Source organism: Harpia harpyja, chromosome 6 (genome assembly GCF_026419915.1).
Source record: "Harpia harpyja isolate bHarHar1 chromosome 6, bHarHar1 primary haplotype, whole genome shotgun sequence".
Classification (NCBI taxonomy): Eukaryota; Metazoa; Chordata; class Aves; order Accipitriformes; family Accipitridae; genus Harpia; species Harpia harpyja.
This window is the reverse complement of record NC_068945.1, coordinates 5,627,709-5,652,352: the sequence shown is the minus strand read 5'-3', so window position 1 is coordinate 5,652,352 and position 24,644 is coordinate 5,627,709.

Below are 24,644 nucleotides of genomic sequence, written 5' to 3'. Positions count from 1 at the left end.
GTTGTTTCACCTTAATTCTGACAAAGGAAATCCATGAACCTGAGTTGCTCCAACTTTGGGACGCGACAGGCGTACATTAAAAAAACCCCTCCCACTAACAAGGTGAGATCATATGCTGGCATAGTCTCAGAACATAAAAGATCTAAAAGACCAAGCTGACGTGTTACACCACGTTACAATGAATAATAGAACTCTCTATGTAGCACGCAGCTAGTAAATACATACCAAAAAAAAATGGACAGACCTCCACCAGCCAGCTGTCTGCTCTTCTGCCTCTACCATCAAACATCGCCAGCAGAGTCAGAGCTCTTGGTCTCAAGGATCAGCAAGACTGGGGCTGCTCTGCAAGGCAGAACACGCCCAGAGCCAGGGACAACCCCAGCACAGGCAGTGACGATGCCCTCTCCAACCAGGGCACAGTTCCAGAGGGTCTGAACAACCAAGTCAGAGCAGGGTGCTGATAACAGGGTCCATCAACAGCCTAAGGCAAGGCAAGACAAGGTGATGAGTCAGGTCCATCCATCCATCTCCAGTCCAAAATAGCAAGGTAAGGCCAGAAGCAGGAGTGGAGACGAAGCTACCTAGAGTCCTCCAGGAAAGTCCTATGAGTAAGCAAGCACAGACAGGACTGGACGCGCAATGGGGCTAGGAGTTTAAATGGAGCTGGTGGGGCAATGGGCAACAGGAAGGTAGGTGGAGGCCCCACGTGAGGCTGCTCAGGGAAATTAAGGCCTTTTGGTGCCCTCAGGGCATGTACACTTGGATTACAACAGTAGACAAATCTTTTTATGAAACCGTGACACAAACCTAAAGCAAGCCAGCAAAAATACACTTCTAAAAAATTGTCTCTCTCCAGAAAGGGCAAGATGTTCTGCTCCTAAGTTTGATGAAAGATTCACAATTTAGAAAAACTTAACACACACACACACACACACACACACACAAAATGGTTAATTTGAAAATTGTAGGCACAGCTAAAACCACATTAATTTTAGGCTATGCACTACATTCCCAAGTCAATCAGCACAGAAATGGCATGGAACAGCAGACAGGGACTGCCTGCATTTAGTCTGAGCTTCTAGTGTTTGGTACTTTTTTTCCTTTTATAAAACTAAAATCAAGTACAGCTTAATGAAATAGTCATTTGATGAAACTTGACAACCATTTCTATTATCTGGATCTAGAAGGAAGTTTTTCTCATGCTTATGAATAGGCATTACAGTTTCTTCAGATGACAGAACAAAGGGCTGCACCTTCATTATCACTATTTTTAGCTGCACAGTAAGTTATTATTAAATAAAACTTGAATGCTAACTCGTGATATAGCTATCAACTTTAAGAGTCGCTTGGATTTGAATGAGAAAGATTCTCCTCCTTGTCCTTCAAAGACAAAATTATCACACGTATTTCAAGTAGAGACTGTCATATAAGCTCCCTGCCAGCAGGTGATTGCAGTACTTTCAAACAAGGACATCTAAATCAAAGCAGCAAGGAGAGGGAGAGGAATAATCTCTTAGCCATTATTACTATATAATATTCATATAAAATTATTGAAGACGTAACTCAGAAGAGCTAAATTAAAGAATACATACTGCCTTCTAAAGTGCATTGTGTAAGAAGTAAATCTGAAGACACTTGATCAAGAATAGCAGATTTTACTTCCATTTGTAGCTCCTGGAAAGGATTATATGAACCAGGATAGACAATCTAAGGACATGAATAGAGATCTATGCAGCTGGAGCCTGGCCATCGTGTAAAATGCCCTTGAAATATTTATTTTAGGTTGGCTGGAAGGAACTATGTTTCACCTTGCTGAAGTGGATCATTGTCAGCAGGTGTCTATATCATCTGGAACATCATATTGTAAACAAATTTAATAGCAACACAAGACCTGTCACTCTTGATTGAACTCATGACTACAAGGCAAAAGACAAAGAGCTGCTCTTGGAAAGAGACAGGCTCCCACAATCTCTTCTCAGAGATACCTGAACAGAAGTAGCAAGGAATTTGACAATGAAGTACTTTTTTTGTTGACAAATATCTACATATCAAAACCATATCAGCTTTGATGGAAATTTTCACAGATTCCAGAATAGAATTTCTGGCCAAAATAAGTAAGTGAACATAACCAGCCAGTATTTAGGTGATGCAAGCCCAGATTCAGGTTCTATTTTCAGGCAAGGACATAATGCCAGACTCCAACGTCAAACAAGATCCCCCAAATTACAAGGCAGCAGGGAATCAACTGGGGTCTACTACATCCTGTGTGAAATCATTTTCTCCAACAGACTACAAAGTCCTTCTCTCAGTCATAGTAATTTCTACGTTTACTTAGCTATCAGTTACTTAGGGGTGTCTCTTTGTAAAAAAAAAAAAAAAAAAATTAAAATTAAAAAGATTTTCAGTCTCTTCTGGCATGAAACTCAATCAAACGCCAAAAGACCCACTAATTTTCAAAATGAAAATCACTGTTTATCAACAAGTCCTGTCACAGGAGAAAACCTGTTGCTTCTGGTCAAGCCCAGAGAGCTTCTCCCCTGCCAGGGGGTGGGCTGCCTGGGGTCAGGGCTAGCCTCGCACAGCTGAGGGTGACCCCCTTCCCTGGGTGATGTTGGGAAGCAGCTCCCAGATTATTTTGGTGGGAGGTGGCAGTTGGGACTGGTGCCCTTCCCATGGTAGATGCTTTTAAGCTGAAGTCTAAGTGCCTGGACCCTGCCTGAGCTACTGCTCCAGCTTAGGCATCTTCTTTTCCAAGTTCATTTTTAGACACCCAATTTGAGAAAAACTGCTGTGCCTTTGCCCAAATTTAAGACCCTCTAGGAACTGACTATGAACAAAATGCTAAGATGATAGATTTTCATTTCCAATGTGATTCTACCCAGCAGGCATTTATATAACCCTGAGGTGATTTTGCGTATCTTTTCTGCTATCAGAATATTGTTATGGTGTGGGGAAGAAAATGGCATTGCTCATTTTTTCATTAATTTAATGAATTAATAATTTCATTTAATTTAATAGCAAGATTTCTAATAAACTGTCACAGCTGGTGTCACTTCAAGCAAAGTTGTGATACTCACATACACTCAAAACATATTTATTGTTTTGGAGACAGGGTGAATCAGGCTGTAAAAGCTGTTCCGTACAGGACATTAAGGAGATGATATCTTCTGCTCTGTAGTCTTCCAGCACTGGTGTGTCTCTAGGAGTACTCACAGATCCAGCTGTGGCTGTTTCCAAAGGAAACACTGACGGAACTTTTGTGCTATTTCTAAGGCATCATCAAGCTGTGGCTTTAATAATTCTGTTTCCCCTGGGGTGAGACAGGTACATTTTCTTCAAAGAAACAACATGTGGGGCTTTTTTTCCCCCTTGGAATAGGTCTGCCCACACAAATTCTATCTTGATTCAATAAAAAAGCCACATATACCAACAACTTAGAGGAAAAGAATAAAAAACCATAATGCTATTGGTTTTTACACTTTCTTGCAGCCAATCACAGCACAAAAACCACTGCAGAATTAGTGATGCATGGGTTACAGCAGTTTAGCACTTCAGCCAGTTATGTATGTCATTCCTTGTGCTTGTAGATGGATATAATCATCCCTTTGACAGGACCAGAATACAATTATTTCAGATATTGTAAACATATTGTGGCCCTCTCCACGCATGATAGCTGAGACTATGGTGGTCAAGATGCCTGCCATGCAAAAGCTTTTAGTGTAGAATTGGCATTTGATCTGAATTCTCCTACCTCCTGGTGGATTTCGTTATCCCCTTAATTACTATGCTTTTGTGCTCTCACATCTAATGAAAAAAAAAAAAATTGATTTTGTCTCTCTTAGGAATACTTTGGAAATCTCAAGCATTTTGCCAGGATAGGAATACCACTCTCTACCCAACTTTACATTTACCCCTTTCCAGATTTTTTCCCTATCTTATTTTGAAACTGGCATGTTTTGCTTGAAGCATCAGTATGGCCTTGCTAGACGTGATGACCAAGACCGCTTTGCCCTCCCTCATTGGCAGTTGCTGCAACTGGTTGAATTTTCTGCTTCTACTGAATGCCTGGCCTAGAGCCCAAAGACCCACTGTTATCCCTTCCCTGAGTGGAACAGAGTTAATTCCTAGCCCTGCAGAATAACAGGAAACCCACAGAATTTCTTACAATAAGAAATCATAATAATTTTACCATCTGCGGAAGTTTTTTGAGCCACAGCAGGCCAAATGCAAGCTTTCTGATGTAAGTCCATCAGGTTTTCACTGTTTTTATTTAATTAAAAACTGTAAAAGCTTTTACTCCACTGGCTATGGGCATGAGAAAAGGTAAATTACCCATGCTTTCAAAACATAGAAAGATCAAATGAATTTCAAGTTGTCATGGAAGCGGATTGTTGTGCCAATAGCAGACCTCTGTAGTTACAGATAATTAACCTTAATTACCCTGACATACTGTTACCAAAAATATTTGGTTACCTATGATGCTTGCAGGGCATAAGATTGACAATTGTGCTCACTTTGGGCTGTGTGGTTTGATAGCAAAACATATTTCTCTAGTAGAGTTGACACAGAAATTTGATTGTGTAGCATGATAACATTTTAGCAGCCGTGTTCAGTCTACCAGTCCACTTTCTAATATGCCTGCATCTGAACAAACTTGGCTCTACATGCTGAGGCAAAATGTTCAGAAAAAAAGTGGTAGTTTCATTTAATATTCTTGAGATATTTTGCCAACAAACATACAGTACACATCACCTAATTCTTCTTCTTTACTAGCCTGGCAGAATGAGGAGGAAAACTAATTTTCCAAGTTCCAAATACCAATGTAAAAAGCCTGACAATCAAACCCCTTTTTTCTTCAATATGAAAATAATCAATTTTACATTTAAATAATAAGAACAACAAAAGCCACAAGGCTCCTAGATAAGGCCAACAGCTTGCCTACTGCCATTCTGAAAATCTCATTCTTTTTCCTTTTTCCTCCTTTGCATAATACTGCATTTCAAAGGCTTGCATGTCAGTCTTAACCCCAAATTTTTATGGCTTATGCAGAACTGTAGCACAAATTTTATGCGAAATAAAGAGGTTTGGGAGAATAGAGTTAAAGCTACATTTTTAGTACTTTATTTCCTTCTTTTTCTTGGAATGGGAGGGATCCAGTAATAGAAAGAAAGAGCTTGGGATTCAGGTCACATTCCTGATATTGACTTTAGACAAAAGATGGAGCACCTACTGATGTTAGTGGGGTATTTTAGGTGCTTGGTCTCTACTGAGATTGTGCTTTGTGCTGCATTCTGTAATTTGACCTGAGGTTATTACACCCCAGGTTACACTCACCTCTCTGCCTGAGGACCTTTATTAAAACTTTTTGTCTTTTCTTGCAAAATAAGCAGTTCTGGGCCCCTCCTGGTGGGTGCCAAGATAGCTTGTTCCTTCTCATAGCCACGATACAATTGTCAATTGTAACATTCTGGCCTCCCAAATACCAAAACTAATCAACATCTTTAATCTTAATGAGAGGAGGATCAGCCTTGTCTTAGAGTGCCTATCAATCTTTTCATGCATTTCAGCACATTCCTCAGATAGTTCTGATGAATTTATAAAGAATATGGTAAGTCTCAGAAATGGATTAACTCAGGACTTCCTTTTAAAAGTTGCAATTAATATGTTATTCGTTTTATGACATTATGGCAAACCCTAGTTAAAGGTTTCAAGTTCTGAAATCAAATCAGAACATGGGAAGATTGTCAGAAAGATTCTAGTAAAAGCCTTGTCTAGAGCAGAAAAGTTAACTGCCACTCACTGTTGGCATCAAAATGAACATAGCTGACAGCTGGCTGCTGTTTAGATGAAAGTGTTGATGAGAATAAAACGTATTTACAACTGTGCTCTGGGATAAATATTGAATATGACTTGCCTTTGCCTATGCTTGCAGCGAAATTATCTTCAGTGTTGGTTGGGACGTAATTTTCCAACCCAGGCAAAATTGAGAAAGATAGGTAGCAAGCAATGGTGAAAAAAACTGAGATGTATCCAAGAAACTACACAAAAGCAGTACTCATGCCATTTTCATTTTGACCTTTGATACTTTAATGGGAAGGTAACACACAGTATTGTAGCCAACCACTTCTGCGGTTGCATCAAGTATTTTTTATGAGGAAAGATCATTAGGTCACTAGGACCAAGTCTTTTAGTCCATTTCTCACGTGTTTCTTCCACAGAAGCAAATGGAGTCAGAGTATGAAGAACTGGCTGTAGAATTTGACCCTTATTTAGGTCTTCTCCTTTCTTGCTCCCCAAATTCCCCATGCCTTAATCCACAACACAGCTCTTCAAGGAATATTTTCAGTGATGATCTACAATTACAGATTATTTACAGAAAGAGGAAAAACTGAATGGTCTAGTCTTAAGGTTGAGTTCTGACAGAAACAAATAAGTCTCATTTACAGAGGAAAATGAGTCAGCTATTGTGAAATAAATTATTCTATAATACCAGAATATCTTAAAGTAGGTATCATTTTGAAAAGAAAGATACTTGCATCCCAGAATAATTGATACACTTCTAAAATGGAATAAGTATTTGAAAGAAAAGACCCCTAAGCCAGAATGGCTCAGAAATGGTTTTTGAAGAAGCATTTTTTCTTCTATAGTTATTCGAGCCAATGTCCTATGAAGACAAGCTCTTCAGTAAATAAAGAGTAGCATCTCCAGTATTCTCTATAGGCAGAGATGTTTGTTTCTTGGAGACATTCCTTGTTCTGTCACAACAGCGTGGTTGTAGAGACTCAGGGTTCCTGTGGTCTAAAAGCAATAAAACAGCTTTACAGACATATGTCAGAGAGCATAACATCTTTGGGGCAAGAATCTTGTCATTGACTACTGTTGTACAGTAGTGGGGAGTAGAAGCTTTTGGACTGTAATAAAACAGTGTGGTAATTGAAATCTGAAGCAAGTAGTACTTATGCAGATAAAATGATTTGTGTTGGGTGTGGCGTTGCCCATTTTTGTTCCTTTCAAATGAGTATCCATATGAACACATTTTGCTGCCAGGAACATTCTCAATAAATTTTAAGGAACTCTAAGAGGGTATTCATAAGAAGCAAACACCTAATTCAGACAGACTGACTGAATTAATAATGTCCATTCTTGAGATCAAACAATGCCATGTGACTCATGCATCCAATTAAAATTGGAGAACAAAGGTAAAATTTCAATTTCTAACAGGGAGCAGCTATCTAAGCCATTTATAGATGTGGCTTTACAGAACAACTAAGCAACAAATGAATGGAAGAGCATTCAAAGTTTCTCACGGTTGAGCCACAAACGTTAAGAGAAACTAAATTAGGTTATTAGGGATTGTTCACAAAGGAATAAGAAAACACTTTACAGCAAGCTGTTTATTCCGACAAATAGGAGAACGGGAGGCTGAGAAAAAGGTAGATTTGTGCAGAGTGATACAAAGAAAGCCTGGCTTCCAGCAGCCTTGCATCTCATGATTGAATTCCTTGGTGTTTAAAGAGGGAGGAGCTCATAATGCATCCCTTTCTTCAGAGAGGCTTTTTCTAACCATTGTCAGGAAACTTAGTGCAAAATTTATATGGTTAAGACTGCTACTCCATGTCTATGCTCAGCTCATGATTTCTTAGCTGAATTAAAAGAGCACTGGGAATGCAATGGATGAAAACAACCACACGCTTTTGAAGCTGGACTTGGATGCACCAATGAATAGTGCATAGGGTAGGAGAGACCTGGTTTAAATATTTCTCCCAGGGATGCTTAGGGCCAAGGAAGACTTCAGCTGCTCTGCATTTGCTTGACCCAGTTCTCATTTGTGCTGACATAGAGTCATCCATGAACCCTCCAGATGTCAGTTAAATTCCTTTTTGAGAAGTACAACTCATTCTAAGAAAGAGCCAAATTAAGACGTAAAAAATGTGTATCTCAAGGAGATAAATTTATGGACCTGAACTCTGAGCTGGCATGACCACAAGCCTGGGAATGAGATATTACTGCTCTTGGGAGAGAGAGTGTTGATTTTCTGTTGGGTATTTCTAAGCATTAATGTTCCAGGCAGGAGAGTCTTTCATAGTTATTCATTAGGTTGGTTGCTTCTTGGGAGGGCAGTTAATCCCTCCCTCACCTCCATGTTCCCTCTCTTCTTCTCAGCCTCCCGTAGAGCTGTCTCCAGCCAGCCAGGATCCTCTGCCTGGGTGTTACCAGATGAAAACTCATGGAATTCATCCACATACGTTCCTGTAAAAGTATAGAGAAGAGCAGGCGTGACGGAAAGGTTGCAAGATTACAGCTCTAGAGAGGGAGAGGTGTGCTGGAGCAGTTTTGCTCATGGACATGGTTAGAAGCATGTTTTCTACCACCGACTAGAGTCATGCCAGGTATCCTGTCGGACAGGTTCCATTTTCTTTAGTATGTGCTTCCATAACAAATTTGAAAGGCCACAAGAGGCCTGTTAGCTAGAAACAAATCTCAAATCATTATGATGCTACAGCTATTTGCTCTTTATTATGGAAATAAATCAAAAGCAGGCTTTCAGCAAAAAACACCATGGCTGGAGCGACCACTGCCGGGTTCCTGAAGATGCCAATGCCCTAATGTCTTTAGCATTTCCGTGTATGTTTTGGCCACTGGAGGCTCAGTTTTTCAATTAAGGATCAAAAAACCAACTTTGGGTAAATTTCCCAACCTAGACAATGAGATTCTTGTTCTTCATGAAAAATTGTATTTATTTAAGCTTTAAATTTGTGTTCATATTTACTTTTAAAGAGCACAGTGGTGTTGGAACTGGGCTGTATCATGTTTAAAAAAAAAAAATTATGGAAACCTGATTGAAAACAGAGCAAGAGACTTACATGGTGAGGATGCTGACGATTATGTATCATAGAATGAGTAGCCCCAGGGAGAGGGGAAGTTCAACTCAGCTGGAAGTGAGGGCTCTTTTGCTTTTCTGCTGTCGTGTTTGCTGGGCTAAGGAAACACATTCCTTGATCTACCCCAATCACTAGCTCCTTACAGCCTATGGGGAACACTTTGTCTCCCTGTCATTGGCAAATAGAGAAAATAAGGGGAGGTGGGTTTTTTTGCATCAGGTAACGGGGCAACAGAAAGGGTCATCCTATCAGTCAGAAAAGTAAGTATATTCAGAAATCCAGTTTAGAACAGCTCTCCAGCCTCATATGCCGCATTCAGGAATAGAAAGGTTTCACTGTAGTATATGCAGTTTCTAGTGAAACAAACCAGGTTTTAGTTACCTTTGCCGTGATGAATGCAGGCCACCTCCCTTCACAGGAATGTTGATAGTGCGCTCTGAACTGCAAACAATTTAGCTGATTTTGATGCATTTTCAGGATGGCTCTTCCAGTTTACACAGTACCCTCTGGTTCTGCCCCCTCCCCCCAGTCTTTACCTACCTGCAGCAGTAAAGTTGAACCAGTCATCTCCCTTTTTTTCACTTTTTGTGTGAAAATATTTTTCTAGTCATTTCCCAGCAAGAACCAGAAAACTGCAATGCCAAGGGAACATTGCCTCACACAGTGGTCAAAAATGGAAGAGACAGAAGCTAATTTATTTCTAAATATTATGAGAGTCCATGATATCAGTGGGTGTAATACAGCAGAATTAGGAAAGAATATTTTCACCTCGACTTTAGACACAAGAAATCCGAGTATGCAGATGCTTACCAGAACCAAATAAAAACAGACTAAAAATTGTGTACTGGTTAACCCTAAGATTTATCAAAGCCCATTAAACCCTTCCTATCTTCAAATATTCAGCCTGCTTATAAACAAAATACTTTGCTCAGCTTTGGTAACAAATCTTGTGGGACTCCACTTATATGGGATTTCAAGCCCTGCTTCTTGAAGTAATTACTGATATCTCAAATATCTTAACTTATAAAGTGTAGTTCTCATTGGTAGGCACTCAGGAATTCCAGGTTCTTTACATACTTTCCACTATCCATGTGAAATGTTTCGATATCCATATGAAATAAATAAAGAGATTGTTGCTGTGGAGAAGCCAGTGCTGAGTGACTAGAAGTAGATAGCCTGTATTTAATGCCTGGCACTAAAAGAAAATATCTGATTATCTGCGTCATTGATTGCACATTGTCTAACTACTATAGTTAATGAGGCAGGCAGGTTAATGTGTACCTTGCCACACTTTAAGAAACGAGAGCTTTGTGAAGAGATACTAATGAGACTGGAACATTGAAGATGCTAAAAAATAAACAAGAAAGGTCAGGGTTTGGACTTACAGACAAGCTTTCTTTCAATTCAGATTTTTTCAAGGGGGAAGGAGCTTGCTTAAGTTTTTTATTCTTTAGTACAGAATACTGAACATACTGAAAAATACTTTTTTTCACATTTCTGAAAAAAATTGTGCCTTTCAAAACTGTCTGCTAGACAGAAGCAGAATACTCAGATCTGTACAGTACACTTATTCAATGATGAGGTAATTCCCTTCTCTACTTACGGTGTCCTCTCACTTTCCAAATCATCTTAATTTTACTCAGCTTTTTCAGAATGGCAGATCATTTGCTAGGGGGGGAAAAAAAAAAGAAGATTATATGCTACAACAAAGGATGTACAGTATCCATAGAGTGACTTTAAATGTAAAAACTGAGCAAGGTCAAAGAAATGTTTTCATTGCATTACAGTGCAGTTGCCTGCATTAAAAAAGCCTACACCCACAGTCTTAATACAGCTTTGATGGACTTCTTCACAAAAGTGATGGCAAGCATGAATTTGCAGCCAATGTGGATAGAAAAGCTAGCATTAAACAGACTCTTAGTTTCTATAGTAGTTTGCATATTCGTGATATATTGTGCCTGAATTTTTTCAAAGTTTTCTACAGGGTTTAGATTCAAATATTTCAACCTTATTTTTTACATTTGTAAGTCTTATTTATATAGCATGTACTGTAAAGAATTATCACATATTGACTACTTTACCCTCTTTTGCTCTCATTTCCTAAATATAAACCCAAGTAATTTATTTAGATATAATACTTATTTCCATCATAGTCTCTTGATTCTTGATGATTTAAATCCCATCAGTTTTAAAGATGCTTAATATTCTTACTCATTGCTATAAATTACTATTCTGTTGGTTGAGTAAACTTAATATGTTCTGTGCATTAAATGTTTACTGGTTATTTATCATTTAACAGGAAGTCTAGTCTAATGAGAAGAAGCCTCAAGGAAACAGATACATTTTCTTCTGAGGGGTAAATAATTTAAGAATGAGTTCAATGTTAGGTCATTTTCTAGTCATGGTCCTGATTTAAATATGTAAACATTTTGATTGTGAACAGCATTGTAAGATTTGCTGTCAAGCTATTTTTTTTTTTTTCCTCCTTCTGAATCCTGTAACTACATATTATTCAGATATCTTGGAAATAAGGAAGAAAAGATGAGAAAAGTAAGGAAATACCTGACATATTCTTAAAAAAAGGAGCTAATGGTAAATGTAACATTAGATACAAGGTAGGTGCAAACGCTACAACTGTTTGTGTTTCCTTTGTTCTTTAGCAATTTTCACAGAAGGGTGATTGGCAAAGAAGCAAACTACAAACCAGAAAGCATATTTCATACACTTCATTATAAAATTCACAGTGCCGTTCCTCAGATATGACAAGTCTCTAATAGCTCTGCTACCAACCAGGATGCCTAAGAGGCTGGAGCACTGCTGTTATTTACTCGGAATCTCATGGATTCAGTTTGTGGTTTCCATCACTTCTCCAATCCCTCCATTTGACAGGATAGAGAAATAAATCAGAAAGGCCAAATTAGCTGAAAATTTACAGTTTAACACTGGAATCCAACAAATTGCTAGCCAAAATTTCAGTTTCTTTAAACAAACAAACAAAAAAATTACAACATAAAATAAACCTAAAGTACCGACATTAATATTACAAAGGTTGGAATTGGACAGCTAGGTGATGTAGTTCACAATATAATACTTTTCTGTTTATTGTGTTTATTGGTGGTAATAATAGTAGAAGCAGGGGTAATATTTTGATTATGTGTTACAAAAAGGGGCTAACCAGTATGGGAATGCCATTGTGTAACATACTGCACAAACAGGGAGGGACACAATAACATATCGCCTCATGCTATTTACACTGCCCAACAAAAATTACTTCTACGCTTTTCTTTCTTCTGAAAAAGTGCTGCTGAATGCACATGGCTGATATCATGTACTGGCTCTGAGGCATGGATTTCCAAAGCAGTATAATCCTGAGCCCGCTAAATTATATGAGTCCAGATTCTACATGTTTTCTCAGTATTATGTGTTGACAGAGCATTAAAATAGATTTTAAGAATAGAAATGAAGTGATTGTGTTGCTAGGTTTTACACTTGTTGGTTTTGTGTCATAGGCATGGATAAATAGGTCCTTAGTGTTCATATTTTTGACTTCTGGCTGAAGCTGATGAGCATACAGTGGTGCCTGATTTTATGATGCAGTTTAGCTCCGGCAGCCATGGGAGATTTTTTGTGACTGTTGTGTTCCAACCCCTGCTCCCCTCCCCTGTTATTTGAAGGTATTAATACTAAAGGTCAAAGAGCCAAAAGGAATGTAAAAGAAAGGTAAAATAATTTTTTTTTAATTTGTAACTCTATCCTATGATTCTGGGAGGATGGAATTCTGATTTTTCAGACATTTAGATTTGGCCATACCAAGAATAAGGAAGAGTTTCTGTATGTTGCCATATGGAATTACATTATGTTGGGATGGGACACTGCATCTTCCTGCAGGCTGGAACATATGCTGCTAAAATGCCACAGATGCCTGAAGGGAATCTGCACCTCTTGATCAATGCCTAGAGCTAGCTAATTATAAGAAAGAGAGCAAGCAAGTGCGCGTGTGTAATTATAATGGTGCATGCTGAAGCAAGTAGGTGCATAGAGTATGAAAGTGAAATCCATTGGGCACCTAATTTCTTTTCAAAATGTGCCTGGAGGAACAGTAGACATAACTGGGCCATTTGACTAAATAAATGTGAATGGAAGACCTTATAATCTGGAAGGAGAGGAATGCTTTCTGGCTGTCTGTTATCCAGTAGCTTGCAACTATGGAAGGCCGGACTCAGCGTCCTCCTTGGTGGTTCCTCCAGATGTTCTGTGGAGAGTCTGATCCCATCTGTCTGTGGTGTTGGGTGCTTTCTCCCACCGAGTTATAACTGGCAAAAGACTTGCCAAATACATCTGATGAGCAGCCTGAGTTCTGCTTCTTCCAACCATGAAGGCTTTTGTTTGAGGGCCAGGTGACTGGGCTCTTAAGAACTAGGGCTGTGTTTCAGTCTGGACATCTGATATGAACTATGGACTCTCTCGGTTCGCCCGGTGGTCTGGCAAATCATGCTTACAGAAGAAGCTTCTTTCCAAAGAAGGCATTCATCTTCTGTATGTTTCTGCTACTGCTCCGTGTATTGCTAAGAATGTTTGAGGCCCCAAACCCTCTTAAAGCCTTTTTTGGGGAAGAAGAGTGATGACACATCAAGGACTATCAATTCAGCTATTAAATAAATGATTGATCTTGTTTGAACTACTTCAATGTCTATTCATTCAGATTTCATTGTGGACTGAAAACTGACTCCTCAGTGACCAACTGGAACAACGGGAAGCTGTCAGCCTCAAAACATGACCAAAAATAGAAGGTTTTTTAAAGATTTTTTTCTACAAAGCTAATGGAATATTTTCATTATTTTGATTTTACTCCAATAGTTGTTAAAAAAAAAACAAAAACTTTCCTGATATAAAATCCAGACCTTGTAGCTTTGAGAAATCCAAGTGAAATGGCCTTAAGCTACTACAAAGCTAATTGGGTTGATTTTTTTCACTCAAATTTCTGCAGACACAAAAAAGAAGAAAAATCTCAGTCAAAAAAAAAAAAAAGCAGCCTTTTAGATAGTCATGTTGGCTAATTTAAGTAGTTACTGTGATAAACACAGGTGCTTTTTTGTTGTTTTGCTGTATGGCTTTGAACATGTAAGACGGTATGGGTTGAGCCACAGTGACACATGAACCCCACTCCATCCATGTTATTTTCAACATAAGGTCAGTGCCTATGACTTACACTTATACCTCTCGCTCATTTGCATTGTAAACAGGATCTAAATTCTAGCTTTAGTAACAAAAAAATGAAATTAACTCTAGCGTTTGCATGGATTTTGTGTTAAATGCATTATCTTTCTATTTAGCCTGACACGAGGCCAAGTGTTACATGAAGATGCCTGTTTTGCTGTCCTAAGCAAGGATGGGCTAGCTTGGATCGGAGATGTTCACATTCCATGTCTCTGAGGAGAAGAAAATAATAGTTTACTGAAAGTGAGAGGTGTTTGTAATTCAGAACTACCATTCATTTGTCCCAATAGTTTAGGGTTAGGCAAGCAATACCACACCTCACCAAATGGACCATAATATGAACAGCAGTTCAAGCACACTTCTCTAGCTTTTTCTTGTACGTATAGATTATCAGCTGTAATAATGAAATGGTCGACAAGGGATAGTACATTAACAAAATAAGCCTCCATATTTCTCTGATAATAGCCCCCTACCTATGCCTTTTCATGAAAAATACCATCCTCTCCAGCCAATAATGCTACAGCACATGTGTCCTCTGGAGCCCGTCTGTGCCGTGCCTTAAGTAGCTGCGTATATTGAATTTGCACAGCTATGGAGCAATACAGAGCATTCTGCCTCACTCCCAGCAGGCATCAAGTACTATGTATCACAAGTCACATTTGCATGGGGTTGCTTGGGTATTCACGTATAGGAATGATATCCTTGTTACAGGGGCTATAAAGTTCGCAACAAAAAGTTTCCTTATTCCAACTAGCAACTATGCAATAATTACTTGTCTATTGAAATTAAACAGCTTCTGGGGTGGGAGGGCAACAAATAAGCAAACAAAGAGATGACAGATTATCTGTATTAGCTGGTAAGATTTTTGACACAGACACTGTGGCAAAATTGTTGGTGGACCAAGATTTTTAATCCTTGTATAGATTACTATTGGATATTTGCTCTCTGTACGTCAGTAAAAAAAAAATATTATTCAGACTATGTGGCCAACTGAATGGATTACTTCTTTTCTCTCACTTTCTCTCTCACTCTATAAAAGATGAAAGGTTGAGACAACCCTGGTGGGATTGGCACCTATTTCTTATGAGCAACCTTTTATTTTGAAGTGGATGCTTAGAGAACTGAAGTCAACCCTTTAAGTGTGCAGTTTGGGATATCTTACAAGTTCCCCTAGGAAACCGACTCTCATTCTACAACCATCAGCATGCAGCCTCAAAATTTTACTTATACGCTTGGAAACATGTGGATCATTCCTGGAACCATCCTTCTCAACCTCCCCTGCTCCCACTTTGGGTATAATTGCTCTTGAGAAACAGAATAATTTTTAAAATGACCCAATCCTTTGCTCAACTACTAGCCAATTCAGTCTGGCAGCAAGATGCATACTTCAAGTCAGAATTGTCCAAATGTGAATAATGAATTCAGAAGCGTTTTGTTTCAGAGCTGATTTTTGCAGTTGCGTATATTTAAAAAAAAAAAAAAACTTGGCTGTGAACCCAAGGAATAATTTCTTTAGAGTTTTTCTAAACTAATCATATTTTTATAGACAAAAGAGTCAGCCTTGCAGACATTGAGGGCTGTATAGCTAGATGTTCTTGCTCATAGAACACACTGTAACAGGTCTCTTTCCTTGGCCACAGAGCAACGGCATGACACAAAGCAGACCTTCTTTTTGCAACCTAGAGGGACATGTTAATTATTTATATCTTTCCTTAATGGACCACCACCATGGTCAAGCTATGAACCAAGCTGTGAAAACACCATTGACTCATATTAAACTCATGTTTAGACAGTGGAAGATGTAATTTTTAATAAGCCTTACCCTGTCTGTGTTTTTTATTTATTAATGTCACTTTAGTAGCCATAAGTCTATCACTTGGAGCTGTAGAAGCTGTGCTCTGTGTAACTTCAAGTGAAACACTGCCTCCACTATCTGCATTTCTTAAACTCAATTTTTTGAAATAATAAAGTATTTCCAAGAAAATACAAAACACAGTTGGTTATCATCTAAAAAAGGCTTCTCCTCTGGATTTATGGCTTGTTCTGAGCATGAAATGGTGCTGGCACAGGCAGCCCGTAAGAGAAGGACAGGATGTGAAAAATCTCCCTTTCATTACAAATGGACTTGTCTGTCTTCTAGCTGTGGAATGCCAACAATGAGAACAATTGGGGTCCCTCTGGCCAGTTTTCAGACACAGACAGATGAATGGAAGCAGCAAAGAATTTCCTGAGTGAGGAGGAATGAATTCATAGCTGTCAGAAATAGGGAGCCTGAATCTGGAAGTTGGAAGTATGACCTAAACACCTGTTTTCAAGCCCAAATCTCATTAAGAATGGAAGCTGGAGAGAAGAGATGCAATAAATGGAGAGAAATTCCTGTTCACTGCAACACTTTCAAAGACAAGTCTAGGATGGCAAAACGCTCTAAGTAAAACTTTGGCTTATATGAGCTCAAACAATAAAAATCCCCTTACCTTCACTCCTGGAATATTGCCCCTCTTGGACAATTCTAGGACTGTAAGAGCTGGAAAAAGGCATGCTGAGTAAAACTTAGGCAAAAGCCTCAAAAATTTCACTATAATAAAATGATATTAACTTCATGACTCTAGCAGTCCTTCCTCAAAGGAATTTTAAATTAATTTGCCTTCCCTACAGTAAAACCAATGCATTGCAGTGGAGAATTCCCTGCCTTTCCTGCAGCTGGTGTGACAAAGCAATTTTTTAAAATGGGGTATATGCCATAAAGGACTACATGGCAGAGGTTACAGAGAGAGACTGCTGCCTACCGGCCCTTGGATTTAGTTAAAAGAAAGCCATCTTGTTTTATTCAGTTTAACTGGGAACGAGTGCGTCAGTTTGGTTAATAAAAGTATAGGCCTGAAACTTAGCCTAAAAGTCAGACTCCGTATCCCTGTCATATCTCTGAATTTCCAGGCTAAAGCAAGAAGCCAAAGCGCAAAGCTCCCAGACAAAGCCCTTCTTTGGAAAGCTCTTCATGTTTCACGAAAGCCCAGTGAGAGTGAGCAATACTGTAAGTTTGCCACTCAATTAAGGCGCTCTTGAGTGATGTCCGGACATAATTTTAGAAATGTGTACTGGGTCTGGTTGGAATGGAGTTAACTTTCTTCCTAGGAGCGGGTATGGTGCTGTGTTTTAGACTGGTGGCCAAACCAGCTTTGATAACACACCGGTGTTTTAGCTGTTGCTGATCAGCGCTTGTACATCCTCAAGGGCAATCTCTCTTTCTCACTCTCCACCCCCAGCGAGGAGCCTGGGGGGGTGGGCAAGAGCCTGGGAGGGGACACGGCCCAAACAGGTGACCCAAATTGACCAAAGGGATAGTCCATACTATATGACATCATACTCAGTAATAAAAGTGTGTGGGGGAGTTTTTCCAAAGTAGCCATTGCTCTGAGGCTGGCTGGGCGTCAGTCTGCTGGTGGTGAGTGACTGCTTTTGCACCACTTGTTTCCTTTTCCAGTTTTTCCCCCTCTTCATCTATTTATTTTTTTTTTTCTTTCGACCCACAAGGCTTTTTTCTCACTTTTGCCCTTCTGATTCTCTCCTCCATCCTGCTGTGGAGGAGTGAGAGCGTGACTGGGTGGGGATCTTACCTGCCAGCTGGGGTCAACCCACCACAAGGATCATAAAAACTTCTCTTAATGATAGTGAATGAATTGGGTGGGTAAAACCTTGTTTACCTGGCCTCTTATTGATTTAAGGTTAGGTTAGGCAGTGAGCTAAATGGCACAGACCATAAGGCGAGAAGTGCTTTAACAGTACCTGGACTCATTTCATCAGAGGTTCATCTGCCTATGGATTTTTGAGGATGACTGCGAATGATTTCCACAGATGTCATTAATGCTGTTATTGCTACGCAGCTAGATGACCGCAGGGGTGGACTCAGGAATGACAATATTCAGTGCAGAAGTCTTCCTTTCATTATAAGTTTAAAACAGTGATAATTTCAGTGCTGAGTTCAGAAAAGGTCTTTCAATTTAAATATACAACTTGCTGAACTGGACAGCCAAGTCCTTCTCTTACCTACCTACAGAACTCACAATGCAGGGATAACACTTGTGTAAGTCATCTCTTGTTTCAGGACATTTTACCGATGACCTGAATGGAAACGTTTCAAAGACAGTAGGCCAACCCCATCCATCAGATGGAGGCAACTTTCAGTTGCTCTCACCTGAACCAGATTAAAACCAGGCAGCCTAGAGGTGACAAGTTCCTTACCTCATGGCTAGTCTCATGACTTGTGTGATCCCATTTAGTTTTCACCCTGTTGATATTAGCAGCATCAACAACAATGTCCCCTCTTTAAATCAGAATCAATTTTTTTTTTTTTTTTTTTAATTTTAAGAACAACAAAGAACACGTGCCAGCAGTGGATAAGACATAGGCCAAAGTCTACAGGCTTCTGGCACTGTGGCCCTGTTTCTTCCAGCTGAGGAGTAATAATTTGACACCTCTGAAGCAGCAGGACCTCATACCCTGACAACTGCAGCCTTGTTCTACAGCTCTAAGCCATTCGAACACATGACAAAAATCACAGTCAGCAACATCCATAGTGGATTTTTTTCCCACCTTAGCAGCTCTTTCTCTCCTCTGATGTGGGCTTGGAGATATACTCTGCGGTATCACTGTTAAGCTTTTCATTTATTTTTCCACGCTTACCTACACAGAGTGAAACACTCCCTTTTAGACGCCAGTCCAAATTATTCAAGAATACTTTTGACAGCTGCCAAGTAATTTAGAGCGATACCTTCTTAGCACCTTCTCAAAACAGACCTGACAACCCAGAAGAGTAAAGCTTCCCCCCACTTTTAACCATTCTGTGCATGCTGAATTTACGAAGGCTAGTAATTTCATTGAAGCACAGTTTTTTAATTCTTAGTTGGATGAAGGGGCTTCATGTTACTCTGGGCCAGAATTCACATTGCCATTTACAAATTACTATAGTTTTCCTCCACTTGTCACCACAAAAATCCACGCTTTGGCTGATAAGACGTGAACAGAATGTGGAGTATTTTAAAGGATATAATTACTTTCAGAGGATGACCCATTAAAATACTTGATGGGTTCTGCAAGAAACATACAAGCAACTAAACTGGTCAAACCAAAGTCTTGCTTTCAAAGGCCTGATTGTACCACTTTTATGTTTACAGTGCAGCAAATACAAAATCAGCTGATTAGTTTAATTCACCTACCTACCTGAGTTACCCCTCATTTTAGGAACCATTTTTTTTGCATCAGTCCAGAATAACCTACCAGAAAACAAGTTGTGATGCTGGCTGACTCCTTTTGCAATGCTGAGAAGTGGTCCATGGGCAGAGCAGGAAAACCTGGCACACGTTCAGTATGAAGGCTGTCACAGAGGGTGGCTCATTATCATTAAATATTAATAAAACATGTAACTTCAAATGGAGCTCTCACAATGATCCAGTTAGAGGGCGTATAGCCAGGAATGCTTTTAGATATGTGGTCTTCTTATAGTGCATGTGGCCATGAGCAGAAAGCCTTGGAGACATGGGTATTTGATTCAGGAAACTCCCGCAAACCGAAAAAAAAAAAAAAAAGCTGCATCACTTACCTAAAACAATACGTCCCTGTGAAATGCATGGATATATAATACCTAGGCAGCATAAACCATGTGTTCATCATTATGGATAAATACATCTCTCAGCACTAGACATTTTAGAAAGTAGATTAAAAAAGAAAGCCCCAAGCAGTGTTAAAAAAAAAGCTAAAATGAAACAAAACAAAAAAGCAGGAAGGACCTGTCATTGCTGGAGCAATTAACCCTTCTACCTTATCCCTCTCTCCTAAGCCCCTGTTGACTATGAGTCCAAGAAGTAAAAAAAAAAAAAAAAAAAAAAAAATTATATATATATAGTAAAGAGGAGCAGGGCCAGGCAGGCTTAGATTTAATTTTTGGCATAGTCGTTGCTTACTGAGCAGGCTTCTTACCTGAAGAAAGCTGACAGTTGCCATGGAGGTGTTGGAAGAGTGAGGCAGTAGCCTGCACTTCAGGCCAGGTCATGAGAGCCTCAGATCCCATTCTTAAACAAGAACACAAGTCTTCATTATTGCAAAGGGTGTTACAACCAGAAACGCACTCCAAATTGACCAGTACTCCTGGACTACTAGTAATGACGGCTACGGAAACACCAGAGACAGATAGGAAACTGTTTGGAAAAGCAAAATTATTTTTGTTGTTGTTGCCTTTGGTCAGTGATAGCTCACTCTTCCTATCTACAGACACATGTCCTAGTCTATGGCTACATGCCTTTAGAGGTTGCAGTTAAGTGTACTTGCCCTGATATCTTGGCTGCATCACAGCTTGCCTTTAACTGGATAAGATGTTCTTTGCTATATTTGCCACATGTTGCATTCACATTGACTGCAATTGGGTAGACTCTTCATGAAAACCCACTGATTTCAGTAATATAATGAATCAGTTACTTTTTACATACATTCTTATTCTTCCTACAACAGCAATCCCTCACTACTGCCACACATATACACACCAAAACCTGACACAAGGTGGTAGTGGAGAGAAGGAAAAGAGGAGGGTGAAGGTATTTAGAAGTAGTATTGTAGGTATCAAATATGCCATATGTTTTCCCTGTGGAAGGCTCATATCAGACTGGAAATTAAGAGTCCATCAATACGAATACTGAATGCGTAATATGACTTTTAAATTATGGTGAAAATCTTGAAAAGGTTGAACCAGAAAAAATGAATTAATTAAGGGATAGAGGGGAAGTCAATGTTCTGGACATTCCCAAGAAGTGCCTTTGGGGTAGGATGAGAAGCATGATCACAGAGAACTAGGCAATGAAAACTAAATCCTTACAGCCACAACTGGAATAAGAAGCCCATGATCCTGAAGCTGGAATCCCTTTGGTAAAAGGAGATGAAGGGGAAAAGTGGGGAGAGAGGGGAAAGGACGTGCCATCCTCAGGAGAAGAAGGGGAGTATCTCAGCAATGCTCTGAGCAGCTTTCCCAAACTAGTCAGTGCCTTTGAACAGCTACATCCTGCCTAAAACTGGGAACCAGTGCAAATATAGCAAGTCAAAGCACATCATCTTCACAGAAATCCAGGTAAATCTGTGTGAAAGAGAAACCTTTTGTATTTTTCCAACCAAAGAATGAGTTAGGGAATAGGGATACCTGAGGTTGAGGGTACATTTCCCAGGTTTCTTAAAAAAAAAAAATCTGATAGGGGCTGACATCATCTTGTGCAAGGTAATCAGGAACAAGTCCTCCTGAAGAGCATTACCCAGTGCTCCTCCAGCAAGGAACAGACAAAGCTGAAATAACTTATGGACTTTCGAACCTTTTGCTTTCAACACAGAGATGCTGTTAGAGAAGAAAAATGAAAGCAGGGGACTTTGCACTTGAACTAGGATACAATGAAGTTAATCGTGTTCTTCGGTTCATCCGATGATTAATCCACTGGTTTGGGGTAGGTTACAAGAAAACTCTATCACTTGCTTAAGCCAGCTATTTCAGAGCAGAACTGCTGAGCAGGTGCTACCAGAATTGCTTCTGATATAGCTGTAAGCTAGCTGTAAGTAGTTAGCTTGAGAACAGCTAGTCACACAGTCCTGGCACACCAGAGCCCCTGATGAGGTATCAGCAGATTATTTAAACAAAATGGGGTTTGGTTTGGTTTTGGGTTTTTGGTTTTTTTTTTTTCAACTTTTCCCAGCCTGTGCTACAATCCTTGCCATTGCAGATGCCCTGGTAGCAGCATGCATGCTGACTAATTAAAGTGCATCTACAATAAGTACATCCTTTGAAGTGAATGTTGTTTAGCTGGTCCCTTAGATTCTCACCTCTTTGAATATGACTGCCAATGTACAGGAAGCCTCAAGAATAAGCAACAGGTTTGAGCAACTCACTGTAGCTGCTTGCTGTGGAGAGTTAGTACTGCTTTCTCTGCTAGTCCTCATTCTGGGAGTGAGACACATGTGGAGCTCCTTGTCAAAGAGGGTCATTGATGCAAAGAGTTCAAATGAACTCAAAGTTCATGGGTTCAGAAGACTGGACAAGCATACAGAGGACAACTCTGTAACTAACTGGACAAAATGCATCAGACACTCAAGAGCTAGCTTAAGACTGGGAGAGCATTTGGAGAAAGTATAGTACAGTTTGATCTTGGCTTGGCTACAGTTTGGCATCTCTTTATAGCCACTGGTGGAGACTAGGACCTTGCTAGACTGTCTCAGATGACCTTTAGTACAGCCATTCTTATGTGGTCAGATGAAGTTGAAAAGCAACTTGGATCCTCTGGAAAGGAAGATGTGACATTACTGTGTAGACAATGCTCGTCGATATAATATTTGGCTTGAGACGGAATGGTGTTCATGCAGGAACAGTCCTCAGATTGTGTAAATATGCAGGATCTCACTGGCATCAAGGATCCTGCATCAAGGAGCTTCACTAGTTTACCACAGCCCTGTGCAAAACAGATAGAAATCTGCTGCTTAAAACACTTAATGTTCTGAACTACACTAAGCAGATGAATACATTTAATAAATTATTTGATTCATGGCTTTGGCATCTGAAATAAACATTTAAAATGGTTAATGGAAGTGCTTTTTTACTTCTGGATAAAAACTACTAAAAGGGCTGACTCTGAAATATTTGAGAAGTTTGGTTTGTATTAATGTTTAAAGGTTGGATTCTTATCCCAAACTTTTTGGATATTTTTGGGCAGTGAATTGTATGTGAACAAGCTTTCCCGTGTGGTTTGTAGGCCTTATGCTTGGCAGTGTTAAAATTACCACAGGAAGAGCTTTTTCTCATGGCATTTTGGCTTCCGGTCACAAGCATAGCCTGGAAGTCAAGAGGCGTGGGAAATTAAAATAAGAGGGGAAACAGTTAACCAGAATTCTGTGAAAAGGCTTTGGATTCACTGGAAATTATGGGAAGGTCAATCCTTATTGCATCCAGATCCATTCTCCCATGCCTAATAAATTACAGGATTGGGTCAACAAAGTTAGACATATAAAGAGACACTAAAATGTCTCAGGTCTTTCTGTTTGCCAGCTGAGGACTTTTCTCCCACTCTGTAGCCTCTAAACTAGGTGAGACAAACTGTTAATTCCCCAGTTAATAGAAACCTGATTGCTTCTCCTGGGAAATCATGTCATAATTAAGAGCTCATAGTGCCTCGATGCTTTTTTCCTGGTATTTAGCAATATTAGTTAACTTCCTTATTGTTTAATCTAGTTACTCCTATGAACTCTTTCTGATTTTATGGATTTAAGATTCACTTTATCCTTAGTGCTGATTGTCTTGGTATATTCAAACGTTGCCACAGACTAGCTTTTCCATCAGGGCTCAGATCATTTTGGGTCTTCCCTTTATGATCCCCCACCTCTGCCTTTTATTGATAAGGAAAACAATCTCATGCTGGAAAGAGAGACACAGAGGTAGCTCAACATTTAAGTTTAATTGAAACTTGAAATTAAAAGTGTGAAAGCTTCAGTCACATAATCCAGGTCACTTGACAAGCTTGAGTTTTCAGTCTGAGGTAGGAGGCCATATCAGAAGGGTTTTGTATGTTAGGTTGTCTGTTCATCAGCACCTCTGGCCCACATGGCATGGTCCTACTTGTTTCAATAAAATCAGTCACCTGAAGAAGTGAGACATCTCTTTTCGTATGAAGGGAGTTAATTTTAGAGAGGTTGATTTTAGGTTTAGAAAAGTGTAGGTTTGATTTAGATTCACATTTACTGCCACAAGTATGTAATCTGAAAGCCCAGCAAAGAACAGTTGATTTCACCTTCAAACATTATCATCAATTTTATTCTGTAGAGGGCAATGCTTTATTGGTATTTGGAAAAGGAAAAAGCCGACTGAGTAAGTGATAGAGTCAGTATTTGTCTCTTCTGCAAAAAAAAATATTGCATATTATGTTAGGGAAAGCTAACTGATGTGAAATATTCAAATGCCATAAAAATGGCTGGAATATAGTAAGTCCACCCCATATATGAGTTGAAAGAGAGTGAAAACTAAAGGAGTATTTCAGTAGAGCTGACCAGATTTTGGGCTATATCCAAGGGTTTCTGTTCAGCACAATGAGCTAATCAGATCCTATTCAGCCCTGTACTTCTCCACATGAGAGACAGCATCTTTCTGTTACATCCCCAAGCTGTTGAAATCAGCATAAGTTCCTAACTGCGAGCTTCATTGGCCCAGAAGAAAGGGAAGTGGTGGTACAGTATTATGCAATGACTGTTTTGCTTGGGAAAACTTTAGTCCTTTTGATTCAGACTAGTTAGTATTTATCTGTCTCCTGGATTTATTGCAACAGCCATCTTTTAAGAAAGATTTTCAGGGTGATGGGATATTGCTCACAGGATACAGGTGAGATAAGTGGGTCTTCTCTGTTGGGGAGAAGGTGAGGGAGGGGAGGGTTTGCTATATGTTCTGTTGACCCATGGCAGCTGGAACTATTGGTGTGCAGGGAGCACTGTTTAAGTGAGATTTTAATCTTTGCCATGGCATTGGTAGTTTGGGAGAGG